Source organism: Fukomys damarensis, unplaced genomic scaffold (assembly GCF_012274545.1).
Source record: "Fukomys damarensis isolate Sample0158 unplaced genomic scaffold, DMR_v1.0_HiC HiC_scaffold_4, whole genome shotgun sequence".
Classification (NCBI taxonomy): Eukaryota; Metazoa; Chordata; class Mammalia; order Rodentia; family Bathyergidae; genus Fukomys; species Fukomys damarensis.
This window is the reverse complement of record NW_022900916.1, coordinates 28,408,161-28,431,373: the sequence shown is the minus strand read 5'-3', so window position 1 is coordinate 28,431,373 and position 23,213 is coordinate 28,408,161. Positions and strand designations below refer to the sequence as shown.

Sequence of the window (23,213 nt, the reverse complement as noted above, 5' to 3'; positions counted from 1 at the left end):
CAGCCGGCCCTACCCGGAGTCCGCCTGGGGCCGTGCCTGGGCGCTGCGCGTTGGTCCGCCGGAGTCTTGCGGTGGCTTGGGAGAGTGAGTCTAGCGCTCAGCCCTCGAGGTTGCCAAGTGCCTTGCGTTTCCACATTTTCCCGCCGGGGCGCATGTAGCCTGGCTTTTCTCTGAGGTGAGGCCTACAAATGCGTGGGGCTGCCGCCGACACCAGAAGGAAAGACCGGCATTTCTTCCTCAGGAGAAGAAAGCAGGTCAGAGGCCTCGCCCCTTCCTCTCAGCAGTTTCTTCAAGATTTGAAAAGGGGAGATTTGACTCTCTCAGTCTGATCCTTCCCAGGAATCTTCAGGATGTACTTAATTTAGTAATACCTCCGTCCCCCTTCTAGTTCAAACTTGTTATTTTAGATAGTAGGGGTGGCGATGAGGTAATGGGTGGAGGTTTCCAACTTGGGTGTTTTGGAAACAACTTTGCCTTGTTCTTCTTCAATTGCCGAGTCAAACTCTATCTTGAAGGCTTGTTTCACGTCTCACTTTTTTCCTAGGAAGTCTCCTGTATTGTTCCTCACTCTTTCTGCTTAGCCGCTTCTAACATCTCCTCCTTTCACACACGAGGCTTTGTTCTGTCACCTTTCTGGCAGCGTGAACTAGACTCTCTATATGTGTTATTGTCGACTCTGCAAGTAGATCATAAGCTTCTTGAGGGCAGGGCCCCAGACTTCCAGCAACAGGAAGTGACAAACCTTTGTAGTGAAAAGTGCTCTGGACTGGAATTCAGGACACTTATATATGTGCATGTGTGTGTACAGGCGCACCCATGTGAGTTTGATTGACACATAATATTTGTACATATTTTAAAGTGCAGTGTGATGTTTTGATTCATGTATACGTTGGGTAGTGATCAACTCAGTAATTAGCACATTGTTTCACCATAAAGTAAATTCCTTCCTTCTCTTCCTCTCTTCCTTCTCGTTCTTTTAGTTGTGCAGGCTGGGCTTGAAGTTGGGATTCTCTTGCCTCACCTTTCCAGAGTGCTGGGATTACAGGTGTGCACCACGGAATCTGGCTCCTGATCATTTATTGTATTTTCAAGTTCTTTAAATTTCTTCTATTTTGAGATATATAACACATTGTTAATTATATTTACTCAGCCCTTCTACCGGACCCAGGAATTTACTCCTATCAAAAACATTTGTACCTGTTGAGCAATCTTCCTCTCTATTGTCCTCAGTCTGTGGTAACCACTATAATACTTTTGACTTCTATGTGATCAACTTTTTAAGTTCTACTTATGAGTGTGATCATGTGTGGGTACCTGTGCTTTTTTCTCATTCACAGGTTGAATTTATTTTTGCTTTTAGTTGTGAGGACTGGATGGAGAGGCTCACACATGCTAAACATGTGCTCGATCACTGAACTACTCTCCTGGCCCTCAAATTCTTACTTTATAAAACAAGATGATTATTCTTGTTGATGCATGTATGTGTGCACATGTGTGTGTGTGTGTGTGTATGTGTATGTTACTACCAATTTAACCCAGGGCCTTGCACATGCTAAGCAAGTGGTCTATCCTTGAGCTACCTCCCTAGACTCCTTTTCTTTGTGCTACTACACTTAGTTTCTTGTTGATTTTTAAGTGGTCCTCTAAAATTTATGTAGTTTTTTAGTATCCTGAGTCAGAATTACTTGAGTCAAGCCCTATGCCAAATACTTTACAAATGTTAACTCATATAATGTTTACTCAGCTTCAAGAAGGAGTTTTGTTTTGTTTTTACCAGGGATTGAACTCAGGACCTTGTGCTCATGGGGCAGGCAGTGGCACTGCTGAGCTAAATCCCCTGCCCCAAGAAAGAGGTGTTTTTAATATTTTGATTTCACAGATAGGAAAAGGAATGGTCCAAGATGTTAAATAATTTATTTTCTGAATCCAGAGCCCAAACTCTCACCCACTTTATTGTGGCCTTTCCTTACGGGGCCAGTCACAGGATAGAGTGTAAGTCCTTTACAGAGAGTTAATGGTTCTTTACAAAGGTTGCTGGACATGTTGATACACATCTGTAATCACAGCACTCGGGAGGCTGAGGCAGGAGGATAGCTTCGAGTTCGAGTCCAGCCTGAACTACATAGCAAGAGCCTGTCTCAAAAAATCAAAACAAAAAGAAGTTATTATGCAATTTTTGATTTACGGTAGTTGCTCCCTGAAAAAAAAAATAGAGAGCTGAAGAAACATTGTTTATGCCAGACGTATATGCCAACTATGGCTATACATTCTTGGGAAAATAATGCAATTATAAATAATGTAAACAAAGAAAGACTAAACAATAAAGTCAAAAAACAGATTAACAATATAAACTTTTTTTCATATCTTACATAATAGCAAGAATTATTTAATGGAGAAGAAAGACATTCTTTATAGTCATAGGTTGTGTTTGTGGACTTCTTAACATATGGGAAAATGTAAATATTTGATATAAAGGACAGATGTTTTGTCTGTATGAAAGCTGTTATTCATGTGGTTGGAAGTATATTCTACCCACAATTTTCATGTGAATATTTTGTATATAGCAAATCCAGTAATCTTATATTTAAGGAAAAAAATAATTTGTCTTCTTCACCCAAGGGCTAATCCTCGTACTTTACAACTTACCACCTCTTAACTATGAATAACCAGAGACCAGATTTAATAAGAACTTGAAAGAATATATCATAAGATCCAAAGAGAGCCAGTCTTTAAAAGCCAGTCATTCTCAGAATTCAGTTGACATAATTTCAGTTTAGGAATTGAAAATATGGCTGCTTTCTCCTACTTTTCTGATTTTTTTTTCTTTCTGATACTGGGGATCGAATTTGTGATCTTGTGCTTGCCAGGCAGATGTAGTGTCACTGAGCTACATCCCTGGCCCTACTTTTCTAATTTTTATAAATGAACAAGGACTTGGCATAATTATAGAAATTGCAAATTACTGGTATGATTTTGTTAGGTATAGAATCACAGAATCTTCTTTAAGAAGAGATATTAGAAGTCAGTCAATCTGATTTCTTCATCTTACAGGTGAAGAAACAGGCTCAGAAGGATGTTATTAACAATAGTGTTGAGAAAATCTCAACACTATTAACAATAGTGTTGCTTATATCTATACACATAAATACATATTAAGATGACATAAAAATTAATTTCAGGCCACATATGTTAATAGCATTGATAAATAATTACTATGTTAAACATGGAAATATAGTAATATTTAAGTACTAAAGATCTAAAAGTTAAGAATAAGCAGATTTGGGCCAGGGATTTAGCTCAGTGGTTCCACTGCTTCCCTTGCAAGTGCAGGGACCCGAGTTCGATCCCTGGTACAAAAAAAAAAAAAAAGAATCAGATTTGAATAAGAAGATTTTGGCCAGAGGTTTTCTTCCTTACTACTTGCCTCCATGAACCCTACAATAAGGGAAATGTTCAGATCCCTCCTGGCCCTCCTGCCCCATAGGTAAAGAGAAACTGTCTGGTCTGTTTTATTTTTTGAATTTCAGAAAAATTTTTACATGGTTTCCTGGATAAAGCAGTGACAAAATCAAGAGAACTAACCCTTTTACTTATCCTGCCCAAACCACTTGTGTGATATGTTAGCTGTCTGGTCCCTGCTTGACTCAAGACGGTATAGAAGGTGAAGCATTCCGGCTTTATTGATGTGATGTGCTTTCTATGAACTAAAAGAACTTGAAATTAATTATTTTACATGAAATGCCTTCTATGAGAGTGATCCAGACCAGCAAATTTTAACAACTTATTTTGTATGTTAACATTTATTGAAGACTGTCTTGGTACTAGATGCTGAGTTAAAGAGTTTTATATCATTATCTTAATTATTCCTCACAGCAATCTTACGACTTTTATTCCCATTTATAGATAGGGCAAGCAAGGCTTAGGGAAGTTCTGAAAGGTCCTTTTTATAGTGAGTGATTAGCAAAAGTTGGACTTTGTAGCCTATCCTTTTAATTATCACATGTGAAATCTTTTGTTTTCCTTATCATCATCATCACCATCATCATCATCATCACTATTATTTTGTGATTCTGGGTATTCAACCCAAGGCCTCACACATGCTAGGCAAATATGTTAGCTTTTTGTTGCTGGGACCAAATACCTGACAGTGGCAAGTGAAAGGAGGTGAAGTTTAATTGGGTCCTGATTCCAGAGATTTACTCCATGGTCATCTATCTCCAAGGCAAAAATATGGCAGAAGGGGATGGTAGAGCAGAGTCACTCAGTTTATGGTGGCCAAGAAGCAGAGAGGGTTAGAATGTACATCAGAATGGAAGGGGGGCAAGTGATATAATACCAAAGGTCACACCTGTATAACCCACTCAGACACAGCCAGAAATGTGTTTTTCTAAGCCTCTACATGGCTCTAAAGTCAGTCAAGTTGACAATTCAGTTTAATTGTCATTGCAAATGCTGTACCACTGAATTATATCCCTAGCCCCTGAAATTTCATGCCTTAAAAAAGTACAAGTACTAATGTAATTAGGACTAATCTTAAATTTTAATTTCAGATTTAAAGAATGCTTGTATTTTATAAGCCTGGTATTTATTATGAATTTATATCCACAGTATAAATTACGTGAGATTTGTAATATAAAAATATATGACTGCACAAAAATAGAAAAAAGTCTGTTTTTTAATATCTGATTTTATTGTCAACAAAATGGAAGGTCTCAAAGTAACAGTGATTTGCTTGCAAGACTGATAGTTCAGTGAGGAAAGAGCATAATTCTATAATACCATAAATATAAAATTATCATAGAAAATGAGGAAACCACATCCAGTTACTGTCACATTTTAAAAAATACAGCTGTTTTTAGGGGCTGGGGATGTAGCTCTGTGGCGCTGTGCCTGCCTAACAAATGCAAAGTCCTGAGTTTAATCCCCAGTACCATAAAAAAAAAAAAAAAGCCTTCACAATACAGTTGTTTTTTTATAGTTCCTACACACACTTTTTCTTTCTTTTTCCTTTTCTTTTTTTTTTTTTTTTTTTTTTTTTTTTTTTTTTTTTTTTTTTTGGTACCAGGGATCAAACTCCAGTCCCTGCGCTTGCAAGGCAGATGGCGGAACCACTGAGTTAAATCCCCAGCCCCTTTTTTTCTTTCTTCCTGTCTGTTGTAGAGCTTGGGCTGGAATCCAGGCCTTGTACATACTACTTAAGTGCTCTACTGTTGAGCTATACCTCAGTCCCTGTACTTTTATTTAAAGGAGATTGTTACATGCTCACAATTTTGAATTCTACTTTTTTTTTCCTTTTTACTGGTATATCATAAACATTTTCTGTGTTTATGTGGTTTGTGTTTTTATGTATTTTATTTAATGATTCTTTGAAACAGTAATGCACTACCAGTTATTATACTAGATATTTTATTTTTTCTTCTTTTCCTTTTTTTGGCCTGAATTTGATCCCATCTGAGCTTTGTATAGTTATGGAATTTCTCATTCTGACTCTGAGAAGACCATATCCTTGGTTTTCTGATAGTCTCATCTATCTCTACCACAGCCACGGTAAAGGTGCTAGAGATGACATACAGTAGTGACCAGGTCTTGTTTTTTTGAGACCTCACTATGCAGTTCAGGTTGTCCTTGAACTCCCTATATAGCCAGCTGAGGCTGGCCTCAAACTCAGGGCAATCCTCCTACCTCGGCCTCCTGAGTGCTAGGATTGCAGTTGTATGCTACCATGCCCAACTGGTCTTGTGATTTGATAGTGCAGGTGTCAGTAAAAGAGTTTGAGGCAGGGTATTTGTCTCTTTATGTAACTGCCTTATGTTTAGGTCTGGCTGCCGTGCTTTCAATTTTTCAAGATTAATTTCCAATTTTCATTGCTACGTGTCATTGCTTCATTGCTTTGTAGCTTTGAGCTACTCATGCGTTCCTTTTCCAATGAAAGCATCAATAGTCAGTTTAAATTGATACATGTACCAAGAAAAGTAACAAAATGATAGTTGTTTGAATATTTTGTTTTTGAGAGGAGCTCTTACTAAGTTGGAAAATTGTCCAGGCTAGCCTTGAACTTGTGATCCTCCTGCCTCAGCTTCCCAGAGTACTGGGATTACAGGCATGTATCATCACATTTTGCTGGTGCTTTGACATTTTTAGGGCTTGTGAGCTATAGCCTACAACTACTGCAGGGAAGTTGGACTGTACAATTTAGACAATGTGTATAGAAGATAGATAACAGCTTCTTTAAATTCCATTGTCCTTCCATATATATATATATATATATACATATACAAATATATGTATATATAATACATTATATACATATATATATAATATAACATTTTGCCTTGTTATATTAAACAAATGTGTCAAAAAGCCAAAGATGTTTCTTTTCTTTGCTCATGAAGAAAATACAAATAGTGCAGGGGATACAGGTCAGTGGTAGAGTATGTGGTCAATGTATATAAGGCCCTGAGTTTGATCCCTTGAGCAAGAATAACAGAAACCAAAACCAAAACAAACAACAAAAAGAAAAGTAACAACCACAAATGTATCTAATTGAGGGCTGGGGCGATATAGCTCAGTGGTAGAGTGCTTACCTAGCATGAGTAAGACTTAGGGTTCAATCTCAGTGCTGCCCACCAACAAAATAATTGAGAATAAAATAAAATTATTTCTTGTTTTACTTTATAGCTGTCCTATATCATCAGCTTGAATATTTCTTCTTCTATATGTGTAAGAGTAGAGTACACTGTTCTGGACACTGTAATAAGCACTTTGCATAGACTGACTCCTGTAAATCCTTTCTACAACCCTATGAAGTATAGGTACAGTGGACCCTTGACTTAGAACTGGTCTGATATAGAAACAGCTTGGGTTAGACCAAAATTTTAGTTTTAACTTCTGACCAGCGTCTCAAGTTACGACCTGAATGCTAACTGCTTGTGCTTTCAAATGGTCTCAGATATAGATTTAACCCTTAAAGAGTTCTAGAAGGAACATTACAGCATCCTTTTCTGTATGAGGTTAATTGAGAAATCCTGGGTCAGTGTCTCTCTAAGGACACTGAGATCTGCCTGCATACAGGAGGGAGACTTTGAAGGCTGTGGAGAGAAGCCTGAGCCTTTAGTTGACCAACTTGTTACAACCAGCCATCGGGAAAAAATTGAGTTCATAAGTGAAGGCTTCACTGTACTATTATACTTCTCATTTTACAAACGGAAAACTTAGGGTAAGAGGTCACCCAGCTAGAAAATACAAAGTCCACCTTTAAACTCAATAATCTGGTTTCTGAGGATCTATTTTTTAATAACATTGTATATTTCCCCTAACTGACTTAGCTCCAGATTTCATCCTCTCTTCCCTCCCTCCTTCTTTCCCTCCCCCTCTTCCTCCTTTCTTTGTGGCTCTCTTTCTTCCTTTACTTTCTTTCTTTCTATCTCCCTCCCTCCCTTCCCTCCCTATTTTCCTCTCTTCCTTTCTCCTATCCTTGTTCTTGTTTGCTAGTTAAAAAAATTTTTTTTGAGAATGACGTAAAGGCATCCGTTGAGTCCCTGATGGAGTACTGTGCTTGTGTGAGGCTAGTGTTTTGGTACCTATCAGCTGCAGATGCCATAGAGAAGTGCTAAAAGATTTGTTCTTCTGACTCTAGAAATTCCTCCTGGCTTCACCTCTTTCTGACCTCTACTAACTCTGTCCCTCCCCCACTTGGAACTCTGCTTTCATCTTGTTTTGGTTTTTATCTTGCTGCCTCCTATTTGAATTCTGTTTCATTATTTTGCTCTTTCATTAATTAAAACACTTATTTAGGAATGATGTAAAATTTTATAGATAATAGATATCATCTCTCCGTTTTTAAAATGTGATTTCTTACTTGTGCTTGAATTTTATGTATTTATTTATTTTTCTGGTACCAGGGATTGAACTTGGAACCTTGAGCTCGTTAGGTAGGCACAGCACCACTGAGCTAAATCCCTGGCCCTCATCACTTTTTAAAGAATTTGCAAATCACTGTAGAATAAATAACCTAATATTTAATTTGTTAATTTTAATTTGTTATTGTTTAGTAATAATTTTAGTAGCATTTAATTAGATATTTAAACTTTTAGGGTTTTATTATAAAAACTACACAGCAATAGAAGTGATAGTCCTTTCTTTCCAAAATGTATAAAATGAGACTGAGGTTTTAGTCTTGGTTGGGCCACTGTACAAACATATGATTTAATTTAACTACTAAGGCTCTATTATGGTATTTGCCCAAGAAGGCAAGGTGTTTGGGAGATAGTAACATAAGCTTTGTGTGCCCAGTTTGTGGAAGTTGAATGGAAAGAGAAGAGAGTAAAGATTTTTGAAATGGGGTGGGATGGAATTCAAGGCCTCATGTCTGCTTGTATAGTCGAGACTGACCTGGAACTCACTATGTAGCTCAGGCTGGTCTCGAACTCACAGCAATCCTCCTGCCTCAGCCTTCGGAGCGCTAGGATTACAGGTATACGACACCACGCCTGGTCAAGGAAACAGCTTTCTTAACACTATACTGCTGACTTTGCTTACCTGCCTTCTTGAGTTCAGTTCAGTGAGCTGAGGTTTTTCATGCCCAGAACTTCCTGGAACTCACTATGTAGCTCAGGCTGGTCTCGAACTCACAGCAATCCTCCTGCCTCAGCCTTCGGAGCGCTAGGATTACAGGTATACGACACCACGCCTGGTCAAGGAAACAGCTTTCTTAACACTATACTGCTGACTTTGCTTACCTGCCTTCTTGAGTTCAGTTCAGTGAGCTGAGGTTTTTCATGCCCAGAACTTTTGCTATGAGGAATGAATTTCTCCTCCTCACTTCTTCCTATGACCACAAAGCCTTAATTAGATGATATTTCTTCAGGAAGTCCTTACTAGACTACTCTTCAAAATAGTTCCCTTCTCTTATTTTCTACCTCAGCACAGTCTTTGTTTTTTTTTTTTGTTTGTTTTACATACTCATTATAGCTTGAAAATTTAAATATACATTTTGTGTTGGCTTCTTCTTGTAGAATATAATGAAACTATTTCCTGGAAGTTTTTCTATCTGGTCACCGCTTTGTTTCCCCAGCATACAGCTCCTATCATATAGTAAATGCTCATTATATGTTGAGTGAATGTTTATATTAGCTGGGGTCCAGCTAGGCTGCTGTAACAGAGTCCTGAAAATAAAGTGGTTTAAATGTAGCTGAAATTTAATTCTCTTGCATGTGAATGTCAAAGGAATATAATTGTCCAGACAGCTAGGTGTCTTAACATTATAAGGTCATTTATGAAATAGTTTCCTTCCATCATATTGTTCTGACATTCTATAGGTCTTATCTGCATGGTTGAAATGATACCATCCCCATGTCTTCATTCAAGTTCTTAGGAAGAGGAATAGAGCGCAAGGAATTTCCTGTAAAGGAACTTGTAAGTTGCATATCACTTCTACTCACATTTTATTCTGATATACTTAGTCACATACCACACCTAACTGTAAAGTATGCTAGAAACAGTGTTTCTGGGTGGGTGGCCACAAGCTCAGCTAAAATGGTAATAGGAGATAATTAATGCTCTATATTGATATTGGATACATACTTTTGAATTCACTCTTACATTATCAGAATATGGGATAAAATAGACAGTTGAAGCCTGTGTTTTAGAAATCCAGGAGACTTAGTTGTGTCACAAAACATTAGACACTAAAAAGAATATCAAATATGCTTCATGTCATAACTTATATTGTGGGGTATTGGAGGGTTCATGCAAGAAATTGTGCAGAGGGAGTTCAGGGTAGTTCTGGGTCTTATGGGAGAACACGTGGCTTCGTTAGAATTTTGGGACAATGGAATGGGAACTTCTCTGCCTTCAGCAAACTTCCAGAAATATGCTATTAACTGTTGTGTCCAGGTAAGACCTCACTCTAATCCTTCCCTCCATAGAAGGGTGCTGTTTTCAGACAAGAATATTATTTGGTTCCAAATGAGTGTGTGTGTATGTGTATGTGGAGGGGGCTGGGGATTAATCCAGGGGTTCTAAATTACATCCCTAGCCTTTTTTATTTTTTAATTTGAGGAAGGATCTCACTGAATTGCCTAGACTGACCCCAAACTTGTAGGATTCTCCTGACTCAGCCTTCTGAATAGCTGGGATTATGGTCATGAACCAGTGTGCCCAGTACTCATTCCAAACCTTGTCATCCTAAATTCACCATCAACACTGGCTGAAATTCTAGGGCTAAAAACAGAGTGAACCAGATTGTAACTATTTTAAAGGACATGGATAAAATTTATGTTCCACTGGTGTACCTGATATAAAAATAACTTTTTGACAAGAGTAGGCTGAGCGTGGACTTGTATGAAAATGCTTGCACCTGTCCTCCTCTGTAAATGACCAAAGTCACTTTGGCGAAACTTGTCAATCAGCTAGCCTCTCCATGTGATCAAAGATGAGAGGCAGGAGCCCAGCTGCTTCTACCACCTTTTTTGTTTGTGGTTACGGGAGATACTGGGCTTGGTGTTAGGCACTCCTGTTTTAAATTCTCTCTGCACTTAGGTAATTATTCTCCCATTTCTTCTCATATTTGGCTAGAAGTTTGGGGAACCCACTTTGACTCTTTCTTGCCTTTTGGCTAGTCAGATTCCTTCAAGCTGAGCTCACAGGGGAGTCTTTATGAAACCATGTCTCGCTCTCTGCAGGGATAGTGAATTCTTGCTCTGCTCTCTTCCTTTAGTATTTTCTCCTTGTCAGAGCACTTCTCACTTCTGGTCTTAAGTTCTCTGTGACTATTCTTCATAAATTATTCCAGGATAGAAGCCATATCTTATTCATCATTTCCCTTTACCTTGCGCAGTACTGGGCATGTGGTAGGCAATGGAAAATGTTTGCTCAATGAGGGAAAGAACAAATGATCCTTTGGGTTCTTTCTGTAGCATTTAAGTTGTTTTAACATGGTTCATGACCCCCTCCCCCTGTTCCCCACTATCCAAGGCTAGGAAGACAGTGTCATTTTAAGATTTTCCTGGTTTCCAAAATATTCCCTCACTTGATTACTGAAGTAAAATTGAAGCTAAGAATTTTTAAATGGAGAATCAATTGGCCTTCACCTTTCATTGTACAATTAAGTGTAAAATGGCCTAAAATGTAAATGTTGCTTGAAATAACAAGGACTAAAGCTTACTGAAACTAAGTTCTAACCAATCAGTCAATCAAAAAGTGTAAATAACTGATACTAGAGTCTTTTCTGTTTTGACAGAGGGTGGAGGTCAGAGAAAAGTTGGTGTTTGTGCCTTCATGGAGACAGAAGGGGAAGGAGGTTCAAAAGGTCATTTGGGTAGCTATAGAATATAGAGAAGGACACTAGGAGACACTGGTTTTGGACTTAAGTATTTAGTGTCTCTACTTTGGAAGATTAGAAATATGTCACAGCTTCATGTTTACAGTTTTGTGAGAACTCTGTTGAGAACTATATGGTACAGGAACAAGGTTTTATGGGATTTGTTGAGTGTTGAGTGTTTATATATGTGTGCATTTTTAAAAAGTTGCTTCATTGAAGAGAAATTCATTGCCAAAGGAATTAAATAAGAAGTCTTATAATCTAGATTGTACACTAAAATATTTTACCTAGTAGAACAGTTTGAGTATTTTGCATGATTGACTGATACTAAAGATTGTTCTGGACCAGGAAGGAGTGAAGATATATCATGACCTGATTTTGAGTTGGAGCCTCATAAATGGGGGTTGCTATAATGTACATTTTGTTGTAACTTGCTAATATCAAAGGATCTCTGATATCTCAGATTATTCAGGTTGAGCTGCTTACATAGCTAAATGTACTTTTTAAACTTCTGATTATTTTCTTAGTGTCTTTGGAGTAGAGAGTGATTATATATAGAGGCTCCATGTTATGTAACTGCATGGTACCTTGTGATAAGTTTGCTTTTTAAAAAATCCTCCTTGAATGGGAATTAAATTAGAGTCTGAGAGTTAGATATCCTAGGTTTTTGCTTCTGGCTCCACAACTGACTAGCTGTATAACTCTTTACAAATCATTTCACCTCCAGGGGTTGAAGTGTGACTGTGTGAACCTCAGTGCCCATTCCAAATCTAACACTTTCTATGTTTTCATTCAGTAGTAACAACTAAAGTACCTCACAGACCATATCAGCAGAGTTTGGATTGGAATGTATGTCTTAACCTCTGTTTTTTTTTTTTAACTTTAAAAATTTTTAATTGATGTATATAATATATACATTGTATAGTAGTGCATAAAGGGTACTAGTCTTTAAAATGGAGTTAATTATATTTAGCTAAGACTCAGCCCTTTTATTCATTTTCTGGGAATTGAACTCAGGGCCTTGCTAATGTTAGGCAAGCGTTCTACCATGGAGCTACACCCCGAGACCTAGATTCAACCATTTTAAATTAATCTGATAAATACTATATATAATCATGTAACCACTATTATAGTCGAAAATGAGCCATTTATATCACCCTCAAAAGTTCTTTTGTGCCCCTTTGTAGTCAATCCCCTCCATCTACCCATAGGTTCTGGCAACTTTTGATCTATTTTCTAGCCTTATAGTTTTGCCTTTTGTTTTATAAACTGTGTTGCCTCCTGCTTTATAGACAGTGGAGTACTACTTTGCCATAAAAAAATAAACGAGTCATTTGTAGGAAAATATACGTGCCTTAAGACCATAATATTAAGTGATATAAAGCAGATACACAAGCTTAAGTATCACATTGTTTCTCTTATATGAGAAACAGAGTAAAAATAAAGAATACATTAAAAGATAGGTAGTGGGAAATAGGGAGCTAGGTTGATAGATATATTCCCCTCAGAGGGGAAGAGGATGAAGAGATGGAGGAAAGTGGAAGGGAGGAAAGGGATAAAGGATGAAAAAAAGAAATTAGGATGTGTTATGTATATATACTAACTCTGCACAAGGAATGTAAACATTGTGTACTACAAACAGTTACTTAAGAAAAAAAAGAAAGGGAATCAAGAGATGGGGGAAGTGGGAGGAAGGGAAGGGAAAGGTAATGAAAAAAATTAAGATGTATTAGGGCCAGGGATTTAGCTCGGTAGCACAGTGCCTGCCTCACAAGTGCAAGGTCCTGAATTTGATCCCTAGTACCAGAAAAAAAAATTAAGGTGTGTTATATACATGTACCAAAATCCCACAAGGAATGTAAACATTATGTACTACACATAGGTACTTACAAACTAAAATTTTAAAAAGTCATATAAAGGAAATCATATTGTATATAGACTTTTGTTTGTTTGTTTTTTGGTGTCAGGGATCAAACTCAGGTCCTTGTGCTTGCAAGACAGGTGCAGTGAGCTGAGCTAAATCCTTGGCCCTGTATATAGACTTTTGTGTCTAAGTTTTTAAAAGCACTTTAAGATTCATATAATATTTGTATAATTGTCACCTAGATCAGAGAACCTTTCCAGCAACATCTGCAAAAGTTCTGTCAAATCCTTTTTGTTAATTTGATAACCACTCTTCTGACCTCTATCACTGGATTAGTTTTCCTATTTGTATATTTTGTATAAATACAATCATATAGTAGGTATTATATGACTTTTTTCTTAATGTCTTAAAGGTCCATTCATGTTATAGCTAGTATAAATAATATGTTCTTTTTTTTTTTTTGATGTTTTGAGACAGGGACCCACAATGTAGTTCAGGCTGGTCTTGAACTCACTATGTAGCCCAGGTTGTCCTTGAACTTGCAGTAGTCCTTCTGCTTCAGCCTTCTGAGTGTTGGGATTACAGGAATTCACCACCACACCTGGCAATAGTTTGTTCTTTATTTTAAAAAATCACTGCATAGTATTCCATTGTATGAATATACCACACTTCATTTACTATTGTATTGTGATGACATTTGGATTGTTTTTAATATTTTGTTTATGGGTGAGGGACAGGACTACCCCAAGATGACCTCAAAATTGAAATCATCCTGCCTCCTGAGTGCTAATGTTTGGCTATTCTGAATAAATCTTTTTAATTTTTCTGAGCTGGGGATCAAACCCAGGGGGTTTGTGCATGCTAGGTGAGTGCTCTACTACTGTGCTCTAAGACTGTAGTATTTACAGTGGTAAATATTTTATAAATAGTAAATATTTTATGAATAGTCTTGATTCTGGGAAGAGTTTGCACTCATATCTCTTGGACATATTCCTATGAGAGGAATCATTGGATCAGAGCCTAGACGTGTGTTTAGCTTTTGTGGTTGTTACCCAGGAGTTTTCTAAAGTGGTTAAATTAATTTATACTTTCACTATCAATGTCTGAGAGTTCCAATGAGAACAGGAGAGATGGGTTCAATATTCCCCAAGTGGTACTTTTTCTTTTTCTTTTGCAGCTGCCTGTCTACATCAGGCACCCTGTTACCACTCCAAAAGATACTTTCTTTGGTTGCAATAGGCTTCTCATGAAGACTTATCTCACATATCTCTACCCTGCAGCCTCTCTGGATGATTCTGGCCTTCTGCAGCCCTCCTCAAGGTCCTCAAAGAGCCTCTCCAAAGTGGTTCCATGTTAGGTCCTACACATGACCAAACAGAATATCTGACCCTTTATAAGTAACCTCTCCATAGGGAGAGGATAGTCTGTGGGCTATTTGGCTGCCTGCAGAGTCAGGTGTGGAAGAGCACAAAAGGGCTGTCTGCACACTGGAGAGCTGGAGAATCGAATCAAAAGTTAAAGGCCACTGACCAGGGATTTAATTCAGTGGTGCTGTGCCCGCCTTGCAAGCACAAGGTCCTGAGTTCAATTCCCATATCAAAAATAAAAAAAAAAAAAAAAAAAAAAAAAAAGAAGTCACAGGCTTGGAGCTCACTACAGAGTCCCATGAAAGTCCATATTGGGAAGCAAAGGGTCTGTGTTAGAAGGTTGAAGAGTACCTTAGAACCTGGAGATGACATCCAAAGTCAATGGTAAAGACTGGAGGTCCTTCAAAGAAGCCGAAGCAATATTTCCTTCTTTCCATTTTTATTCCATCCAGGTTCAAGCATATTCAGATGTCATAGATTTAATCCAAGTAAGCTTAAAAAATGATCATATATCATTGTCATATCACAAGCATAACTCAACTTGGAAAAGCAATTTGAGGATGCCTATCCTATTACCATTCTATGTTTCTTCTTTACCTAATGCACATGGCCATAGAGAATATGGAAGAATACCTTAATGCCAAGAGTCATCATTTCATTTCCAGTGGCCAGAAGAATTCCTGAGGCCTGCTAGTAGCTGCTTGCTAGTGGAAAGGAGGTCTGCTAATACCAAAAGAGCAGATAGCCACTGGCATTCAAAGCATAGGACTATTAACACTGAAAGAAGTATACCTTGCCAATTTATGATTTCTGTTCAAATTGAATAAGAACTCTCTGCTGATTGATAACATCTTAGAAGCATAGAGGAGGGACTCTTCCCTTTAGAAGGCCTGAAAAAGAAGGTGGAAAACATGTTCATCATCATCAGAAAGAACCAGCCCACATAAGATTTACATCTTACATGTAGGTAAGATCTGCACTAGCCAGTGACCCAATTACTGCACATTCTTGCCAACTCTTAGTATTGCCAGTCTTAATTTTAGACTTTCTGGAGAATGATTACTACTTTGAGAGTGAAATTTCATGTTCAGCACCAATAGTTCCAGTCAGGAGAGGGAGAATCAGCAGTGACCAGTCAGGTTCCTTGTTTTTTGGCACAGGCTTAACAAGGCGGCTAACAAGGGAAGATACTGGTAGAACTATCTTGTGTTGACAAAAGGGCTTGCTTTGTTTTTAATTACTATTTTACCATAGTGGTAGAAAGTTTTCTCTTTCTAATGTGTACCTAAGAATCATTATGCATTTTCAATTATTTCTAGCCACTCTACAAATACATGAATCAGGTTAAAGAATAGTTATTCAGACTTGAATTAAATGTATATTCCCATAATAGTGATTATCTTTTTTCTTTGCTTGACATTATTATAGCAAGTTAAAATAATAAGAGATAAGTAGCTATTATAAATGGACCATTAAAAGCAACAGTAAGCCAAAGTTATCATTGATCTCTCTCTGTCTCTTATTTATGGAAACTAATGTAGCAAATTGCTATGGAGTTACCAACTTTAATAATAAATCTGTTGTATCAGGGCAGTGATCTAATACTTTCTTTTACATTAATATATAGTCAATCGATTTAATCCTCTGAATACCTCATTTTATTGGTATGACATAAAACCATTTCTTAATTGAAAAATAAAAGAATCTTATAATGGAACCACCTGGCAAATATTTTTTATTGAAGATTTCTACTTAATCAGTAGCCAAATAAATATAACCTTATTTTCAATGACAGTTTCAAGTTTAAAAGAGTAAAAAAGAGGATGCTTTGATTTATCATCTATTTGGGTAATTGGTTAATAGATGTATTTAGAAATCTAGGTTTCCTCGCTGCCTCATTTGCAGAAGAATGAGACTTATGGAGATATTTTAAGATGCTACCTTCTTTTTTAGTGAATCATAAACTAGAATGTGGAAAATGAACTCAAGTAACAGACAATTTAATGTGACTGCATAAAACATTGATGCTGTGCTGCTGAAGCTCTTCTTTCCCTCAGCTTCTGGAAGAGAAGGCCAGTAATTGAGGCTCTCCCAGCCAATATATGGCATGATTCCTTTTGGCTATGCATGCCAGGCACCACACTACCAGGGTCTCACAGGAATAGCAATGCTGGCTTCCTCTGAAAATCAAAAGCTTCAATTTTCTGGCAGTGACTAATTATTACCACAACCCTATTATACCTCCTGTCCATCTGCACAAATCTTGATCCTAGTATTTATCTCCTGAGCTTTTCCCTACCTGTTTCTGAGAAAAATGTAATGAGTACCTAAAAATAATGTTGAAAAAGGAAAAAAAAGAACAAATATAATACAAATTAAAATTAAACACAAGTTTAATTTGGAAGAGTGCTTTTCTCTATTTTTGCCTAGTTGCCTACTTATTCATTTGTTTGTTGATTTTCTTCAGATGTCATAGATTTAATCCAAGTAAGCTTAAAAAATGATCATATATCATTGTCATATCACAAGCATATCTCAACTTGGAAAAGCAATTTGAGGATGCCTATCCTATTACCATTCTATGTTTCTTCTTCACCTAATGCACATGGCCATAGAGAATATGGAAGAATACCTTAATACTCACTCCTTAAAGAGGAAGCAGTGATTTTTTTTTATGGTCCTCATAACTCAAGCCATCAATTTAATCTGTGATAGTCCATGTTAAAATCAGAGTAATTATATGGAATGACAATCCTGTTAAATGTGTTCATGCCACTGCATTGGCAATAAAGCGTGCACAAATTTCCAATTAAGGCTTGTCTTTCTCCCTATCTAGAGGAAATTGTGATAAACATTAAGTTGCACAAGCAAGGGGATCCAAAAGGGCATTCATCAAAATAAAAACACAACGTGAATATTCTCAGGATTATAATGTCTTATGCAATTATTCTTTACACGTGTATTTTTTGACTGAATAATAATTACCTTTGCAAGGAGGAAAAAAGTTTCAGCTAGTTTCAACATGTTTTATTACAACCTACCTTTCTTAAAATTTCAAGGCAGCATAGAACCATAACTATTCAGATTAAAATATTTCTGTTCCAGTTCTAAAGCTTTCAAAGGGGAACAGACTTTCAAATACACCACCATTAATGGGTGTGGTGGTGCATGCCTGTAAGCCTATCACTCAGGAGGCAGAAGCAGGAGGATTACTGGGAGTTTGAGGTTATCCTAGACTACATAGTGAATTCAGGGCCAGCCTGAACTGAAAGCGAGACCCTGTCTCAAAAAACCAAAATACCAAAAAAAAAAAAAAAAAAAAATCCCCCCAAACAGAAAAATGCTACTATTGAGTTTTTAATATAATCACTTTGGTGCTATAAAACATATTTAGATGCATATGAATGGTATGGTTAATTTTCTGAATTATCACTATGGATTATCAGTGAAATAGAGAAAAGAGACTTGAAGCCTAGCCCAATGGTGAATTGACAGCCATCTTTAACCAGGCTGACCTAAGAATGACCCTGTGCTCTGCTGGGTGCAGGAGTGAGATCTGTTGCAGAGCACAGGAATTAGATAGCTAACAGGCCGGGAGGCTCCCACTGTGCAGCAACTGCAGAATCACTTGCAAGGTCTGTTGTACACAAAGATGGCAAATGCTGGTATAAGCTTTATGCTCTTTTATTATATTTTTAAAAATAAAATTCTGAGTGTTTAATGTTTATCTGCTTCCTCCTTTGTAAAGTTTTAATATTTATAAAAGAAGTTAATTCATTATTATTATTTTAACTATTTAATTTGAGCATGTATTCAAGTATTTGTAAGTGTGTAAATACATTGTACACAACAGAAATATCACATATCACAAATAATTTTATGGCAGTGGAATCATATTCTGAAAAGCTTAAAATTTGTGGCATTTTATGATAATATATACATGTTGTTTTGTATTTGGTAGCTCTTTATCCTTAAGGTTTGCTTACATTTTAAGTTTCTTGCTTAAGTCTTTATTGCTAGGACAATAATGATAGTTGAGAAGGAAAACACATATCCACACCTACAGAATATGGATTTGGGTTTGATTGTCTTTCTACCTTGTTACAGACTTGCTGTGTGAAAGTTAATTCCCTTCGACTACCCAATACAAAGAAGTGTAGGGAAAAATTAGTTTTTGCTTTATGAAGCAGAAGTTTTTTGATTTAGTCTTAGCAAGGAGAAACTATTGTAGCTCCTTAAAAAAGAAAGCTATTTTTATTCTTTTTAATTAAAAATTTTTTTGTTGCAGGGAATTGAACCTGGGCCTACCACTGAACTATGATCTTAGCCCCTGAAATAATTATTTTATTTTAAATTTTAATTTAATTTTTCTTTTGGTCCCAGGGATCAAACTCAGGACCTTGCATGTGCCCCATTTGCATTTTCATTGATGAACAAATATGGTAGTTATTATTGTGTATGTTCACAGGACAAATAATTTGATCTTTTTTGTTTTACAAGGTGAATATATCCTCTTCTTGTTCTTGAAAGTCTTTGGAAAACAAATGATTCAAAAGAGAAAACAACCCCAAAATTCTACATTTTAGTTACCGAAACATAAGGTAGCCTGCACTTCAATTGCTTAGTTACTCCAAATATCTTTCCCTTTGTTACTAACTAAGCTTTACTAAAATAATTGTTTCAGGCCAGGGATTTAGCTCAGTGGGACTGCACCTGCCTTGCACATGCAAGTATTACTCAAATGTCCACCTCTGGTTTTATTTTTATTTTTGCAGTACTGGAAGTTGAACCCAGGTCCTTTGCACTGAGCTTATCCCTATCCTTTAAAAAATATTTAGAAAAAAATATTTTGAGATGGGACCTAACTGAGTTGCCCACTCTTAGCTCAATGAGGAATAAATACAAGCCTAAATGTTTCAATTTATTCAACTGATAAATCTACTTCTGTTTCAAATGTATATATAATAAAACATTTTAAAAGCATTGCAGTAACATAATTGTCACTGATAATTCTTCCACGGATGACTGGGGGGGTGTTCCAGGTAACATATCCCAGTAGATACAAAAACAGAAGTGGCCAGGCAGGGTGGTGCATGCCTCTAGTCTCAGCTACTTGAGAAGTGAAGACAGGAGGATTGAAAGTTTGAGCTAAGAGTGGGCAACTCAGTTAGGTCCCATCTCAAAATATTTTTTTCTAAATATTTTTTAAAGGATAGGGATAAGCTCAAAAGTGTGGTCTTGAAAATAAATACAGCAGTAATACACAATATTCTCCAAGTATAAAATTTATTTTAAAAATAATCTACAAACAATAATTATAACCATCCTCTGTTTTACAAGTCTCTCAGTTTTTCAAAGGCCACTGCAATTTGCAGATCTTGCATTTGGAATTTGTTGATTATTTTGAAAGTACCATTGGCAGCACCAATGGAACTAGATTCTCAGGTCTGTGACCCTGACTAAGGTAGTGCTAAATATAGGCTACAGCTGGAGACCCTGCCTTGACACTGTTGGAAGGAGAGGATGGCTTCTTCCTCATATCTGCAGAACTAACATACCAAATTTTAGCTGAATCACCTTCCCTTCGGGGCCATTAGAAGATGCCAAATTTGACTGCTGTATTTATTTTCAAGACCACACTTTTTCCAAGATAGCATTTCGTGCTTTTTTATTTCTGGCTGTGTTTAAATGAGAGATGCAGATAGTGCTCCACATATTTTAATTGGTAATGCTTTCTAGTAATATTGTAATTTGAATTTCTGTAATTATTCTCTGAAAAGTATGGCGCAATCTGTAAGCTAGGGGAAAAGTATTGCCTCCTTTACTTTGTGACAAATGAAGTTTTTAATCTGATTCCTAACCTTTTCCAAACAGTTCCATCTTGACCAGATCACTGTATTTGGTGACCTATTCAATTCAGTAATATTTCCCATTGGGCCTAAGTGTGCACAATGGGGAAATGACAACAAGTGAGTGCCAGCGACCTCATTAATTTGACAAACACTATTAAACGAATGGCTTGGCATTATGAAATTTTGCCCCATGGAAACCTGTCTACCTGAGGACAATTATACAATCTTAACATTGGCTGCTGCAGAGACTTGTATTCTGATGCTTTGGTCACTTGCAAGCACCCCAATGCTTTTTCTTTTATAAGTACTATTTTTATTCTCAGATGACACCCCCATGTGACATTCACCTTTGACTTGACTTGTTTATCATCTCAAATTTATAATGCTTTAGGAAGTAGGATGTTTTTGGTTTAGTTTTAAGAAACAGAAACTATTCTAGCTCTTCAGAAAGAAAGATTTAGATACGGTTCATTAAGTCCTTATAAAATTGGAGGGGTAAAGGGAGGGCAGGGACAAGGGGAGAAAATGAGAACCAAGACCTGTCATGTAAAGGTACAAGATCCCAATAATGAATTTAACTGTACTCTATACCTAAAATGTACCAATAAACTCAATGAGGAAAAAAAAAATTGAAGTAGTGAGCTCAAGATTGGGCTTATAGGAGTAACTCCCAAAACAATATTGCTGACCTGGCCTGAAATTTTAGCTGCTTCTTGATAAAAAAGATGGAGAATTCAGAGTTCATCCCAATAGCTTCACAAAGCTGGTAACTAGACCCTAGAATCATGCTACAGCAGGGTGATTGCCTTGTCTCCCTTCTATTTTCCAGGCTTTATATGATTGAATTTAATTGGTAGGTACTAATTCTAAAATACCTGCTACAAAGAAGTGTAGGGGAAATGATTTTTAGCTTTTGAGCCTCTGCAGTATTAGAAGTCATACTAGAAAGAAGTTGGAAGATGTTAATTGCTAATTTACTATTCCCATCTCACAACCTAAAGAAGCAAAAGGGTGTAACAGAATAAGAGATCCATGTGTTCTTTCTCTTCCTCATGACTGCTGATTATCAATTAGATGGGTGAATTTTTTCAGTGAAGTACTAAAAGTAAATGATGGTTTTCTAATATTTTTCTCCTGTTTATGTGAAATAACTTGGCATATCCATAGCGCTTTTTCAGGTGTTGCTATAATATAGCCAGTCTCAGAGATTCTTCCATCTCCTTCCATATTCTTTTCCAACCAGTTGTTCTTGATTTTCCTATTGGCTTCTACTTATTTCTCTCACCTTTGGACATTTGCCTCATATTGCTATGGTTGGATTGTGTTGTTTGGTTTCAGCCATCTTTGGAATCTTTTTTGTTTGTAGGCCTAGCATCCAGAGGAAGTATTACTCAAATGTCCACCTCTGGTTTTATTTTTATTTTTGCAGTACTGGAAGTTGAACCCAGGTCCTTTGCACTGAGCTTATCCCTATCCTTTAAAAAATATTTAGAAAAAAATATTTTGAGATGGGACCTAACTGAGTTGCCCACTCTTAGCTCAAACTTTCAATCCTCCTGTCTTCACTTCTCAAGTAGCTGAGACTAGAGGCATGCACCACCCTGCCTGGCCACTTCTGTTTTTGTATCTACCGGGATATGTTACCTGGAACACCCCCCCAGTCATCCGTGGAAGAATTATCAGTGACATGTTACTGCAATGCTTTTAAAATGTTTTATTATATATACATTTGAAACAGAAGTAGATTTATCAGTTGAATAAATTGAAACATTTAGGCTTGTATTTATTCCTCATTGCTGAATTTCCTTGGTCTTGCTGGAATTACCACTCAAAACAGTCACAGAATAGACAGTATTGGTTGAAGTAGTCACAGAACTTAATGGCCATGAAGCCACATTTCTAGACTCATTCATGTATTTTAATAAGGAAGAATTATGCTTTAAGTTTATGCTTCTTTATTTGGAGTGTAAGCTTTTGAACTTGTTATGTTTTCAAGCTCTCTAATTATATAGAATTATAGAATGGAGTGAAGCTATGGATCAGTCAGAGCTCTTTAGGGAATTTGTTGGTGACAGTCTTCAAGAGTAACTGGTCAGAGCTCTCGTGATGTCATTAGAACCTTCTTTTTTTTTCTTTTTATTGAGTTTATTGGTACAATCTAGGTATACAATAGTTACATTCACTATTGGGATTCTGTACCTTTACATAATAGGTCCTGATTCTCATTTTTTTCCCCTTGTCCCTGCCCTCCCTTCACCCTCTCCTCCCCTCCCCATTTACAAACACTTTATTTCCATTTTTTCAATTTCTCATATTTTTCCTCTCCCTTATTACCTTTCCCCCAACCTTCCCACTTTCCCTACACCTTTAGCCCTTTACTTCCTATTTCACATTATTATATCATTATCTCATTAGGATCCTGTGTACTATTATAGTTTTTCACACCAGAGAAACTAATTGGTATTTCAGTTAAATCTCTGTATGAACATTAAAAATAGGGAATCCTAAAATAAAACTAAAAAGGAAAGTAAAAGAGAAAAGGCAATAATGTAAGATTAAAATAATCCTTAATTCTGAAGATGAAAATGGGCCCTTAACATATTTAAATTGCTTCTTGCTCTTGTAGTCTTATCTTATTCTTTTTTTCATTATTTAGAGAATACTTTATTAGTTTCTGTAATCAAACCCATGTAGATATGACCTTACATATTTAATACAGTGTGTCACCCCTGTACACATGGAAAAAAATAAAAAATTAAAATTAAAAAATTAACATTTCTAGACCAATATGGCTGTCCATTTCTGTACAA

At 36.7% G+C, this 23,213-nt stretch overlaps 1 long non-coding RNA gene across 1 annotated transcript in view; it reads left to right on the top strand.

Moving 5' to 3' along the window:
* The first annotated feature begins 12 nt into the window (after positions 1-12).
* Positions 13-23,213, top strand: part of LOC117283741 — a 61,524-nt gene continuing 38,323 nt past the window's right edge. Inside the window, exons 1-2 of the long non-coding RNA XR_004514775.1 lie at positions 13-254; positions 9,318-9,414. This is a non-coding gene — a long non-coding RNA (uncharacterized LOC117283741). The remainder of the gene's footprint in view (positions 255-9,317; positions 9,415-23,213) is intronic.